Genomic DNA, 2,866 nt, shown 5'->3' with positions numbered 1-2,866 from the left:
TCCTGGCTAGCAATGGCACGAAGAATCAAGTTAGGCAAACACTGGGGTATACAATCCACTTTCCCTTTCACTGCCCCTCTGTTTACGGAGACTCTCAGTGTCCTCAAAGATTGATTCCCCCTCTACTTCCAAGCCCAGAGCAGGGGCGCCCTCCTCTGAACTTCCTCAGCAATGCAGCCTGCCCATCCCTGCTCACCGGGTTCTTATAACTGCAGCTCCTCACCTTCCTGAGCCTGACACGCAGGAGGCCGCCAGTGGATGCTGATGGACTATCAGTACCTCCTGCAGGCACACAGGGCTCTGCCCTCCTATATAATAGATCAGGGCATTTATCATAGTTTTACGGGAAAGAGCTGGAGGAGGAAAGGCATTGAAGGGGACAGTCTGAGAAAGAGGAGCAGTTTGTTTCTCAGAGGGCACAGCCTCCCCAGCGTATGGACAGGAATGTGTGGGGTCACGCACAAGGCACATTCAGCATGACCTCGCTGGCTGCGTATTAAAACGTAAAGGGTGTTTGGGTTACTCAGAGCCCTGAGTGAGCTATTGTGGGCACAGGAACTGTAACAAATGTCCCAGCAATGAAACAAAATGTGTCCTTTCTCTGGGTGGAAATTCCCAAGCTCAAGTGTTAAAGGGACCTCACTTTATTGTTATTTTCTTTAATGCAGGTCGGGAAGGTGTGGATCGAGTCCGCCTGCTGGATTACCCAGCTTTGCGGGCACCCGGCGTGAATGGACACATTATGCTTTTCCATCAGGAGTGTGGCTCTTAATTAAAAACGTGATCTAGGGTGTTTATGGAGACACTGTTTAGGTTTTCTTTAGCTGTTAACACGTCGTAAATCATTTTAAAGGGACCTTTCCTGAGATGGCTTAGTGGTTAGTGTATTTTGAGAAAGCGATCTGAAAACAAAACCGGGATTACATTTAGTGTTTGACAAGGTGCTAAGGGGCTCACCACCTTGCTGGGCTAAGACAGGGCTTTGCTTGATCTGCTGCTGACCTTATCTCACCAACCCCAACCGGGGCCCAGGGGTCACACAGCAGAGCGACTCTAGTGTCAAAAGTTTAACTCCTGAGGTTCCGGCGACTAAGGCGGCGAAATGGAGGAGACGCCTCACAACTGTCCTGGCACTGGCAGCGCCCAGGCCAGCCGAGGGGCCGCGTGCCAAGGGTACCCCAACAGCAGCTATGGGCCTCAGGCACCAGCAAGGCTCCGGACCCAGCCATAGAGGAAATCAAAGAGAAAATGAAGACAGTGAAACACAAAATCTTGGTTGTCTGGAAAAAGCGGAGTTGGGAAAAGCATGTTCAGCGCCCACCTTGTTCACGCCCTAGCAGAGGATGAAAACACACAGGTTGCTCTTCTAGACATTGATATATGTGGGCTGTCCATTCCCAAGATAATGGGATTGGAAGGAGAACAGGTGCACCAGAGTGGCTCAGGCTGGTCTCCAGTGTTCCTGGAAGACAACCTGGGGGTGATGTCAGTGGGTTTCTTACTCAGCAGCTCCGACGACGCTGTCTTCTGGCGAGGACCCAAGAAGAACGGCATGATCAAGCAGTTCCTCCGTGATGTGGACTGGGGAGAGGTCGACTACCTCATCGTGGAGACCCCATCTGGGATGTCCGATGAGCACCTCTTGGTTGTCCAGTACCTGGCCGCCACACACATCGATGGGGCCCTGATCATCACCACCTCCCAGGAGTGGTGTTCCTGCAGGATGTCCAGAAAGAAATCAGCTTCTGTCACAACGTGAAGCTGCCCATCATCAGGGTGGTGGAGAACATGAGCGGCTTCATCTGTCTCAAGTGCAAGAAGGAGTCTCAGATATTCCCACCCACAACGAGGGGTGCAGAGGCCATGTGCCAGAACCTGAAGATACCGCTCCTCAGCAAAGTGCCGCTGGGCCTGCACATAGGGAAGAGTTGTGATGAAGGATGGTCTTTTTTTGGTTGACGCGCCAGATTCACCAGCTACGTTAGCCTACAGAATTATAATTCAAAGAATCCAGGAATATTGTAGTCTCCATCAGCCAAAAGAAGAGAGGACCTCGTTAGCTCCTGAAACACAGGGGACGTGTTCTCGAGCAGCACGGCCAGTGCGTCCTGACCGCTCGGGCACACCATGGGCTCAAGGCAGAGAGGGACCAGACTCTGGTGTGAAGTCACTTTTTCAGACACTTTAATCATCTGATACTTGTACAGTTTTCTTTAGATCGCATGGAAAAGGCGTTCTTTACAAAAGTGCCGTTTAGAAAATAAAAGCGTTCCTCAAAAAAAAAAAAAAAAAGTTTAACTTCTGGTTCCAGGAAACATTGCAGGCAGCACACTCTTCCCACGCTTCCCTTTATACTCCTGGGATCGCAAAGCCTGCCGCTCTGCGGAGAAGAAAGCCCGCTTCTTCATGACCTCCCCCCCAGTGCCGTAAGCCTGGGGGCATGGCCGCATGAGAATCATCTGTAAATGACCAAGGTCTTGGCCGCATCTGTGCTTCCCGAGGCAGGCCCCTGGAGCGTGGGCTGCATGGCCAGAGACCCCTGTTTCCAGGCCATGGGGAGTCCTGTGCTTACAGAAGCGGGAACCACCCTGAGGCTGAGGGAAGACCATAAACATGACCTGATTTATCGGGCTCTTCTTGGGTTTTCGGACTGGTAGGGCGGCAGAGACGAGACTGTAGGGCGAGCCAAGGGTGGATGCGGGACCTCAGTTGGCAAAGTGTGTCCTTTCAGAAGGACTGCGGACGGCATGCCTCCTCACAGGGGGAAAGCAGCCCTTCACGCACAGCGATGACATGACAAATGTCAGTGTGTTGCAAACTGCTAGGCATCAGCCAAACAGGAGGGGTTAGTCATTGCGACGATGCT

The 2,866-nt window shown here is 52.1% G+C and overlaps 1 pseudogene; it reads left to right on the top strand.

The window, feature by feature from the left end:
* The first annotated feature begins 1,083 nt into the window (after positions 1–1,083).
* Positions 1,084–2,256, top strand: LOC118726984 (annotated as a pseudogene).
* The last annotated feature ends 610 nt before the right edge of the window (positions 2,257–2,866 follow it).

Source organism: Pipistrellus kuhlii, unplaced genomic scaffold (assembly GCF_014108245.1).
Source record: "Pipistrellus kuhlii isolate mPipKuh1 unplaced genomic scaffold, mPipKuh1.p scaffold_m20_p_23, whole genome shotgun sequence".
NCBI classification, from domain to species: domain Eukaryota; kingdom Metazoa; phylum Chordata; class Mammalia; order Chiroptera; family Vespertilionidae; genus Pipistrellus; species Pipistrellus kuhlii.
The sequence above is the reverse complement of the archived record's forward strand: the minus strand, read 5'-3'. Positions and strand labels throughout refer to the sequence as shown.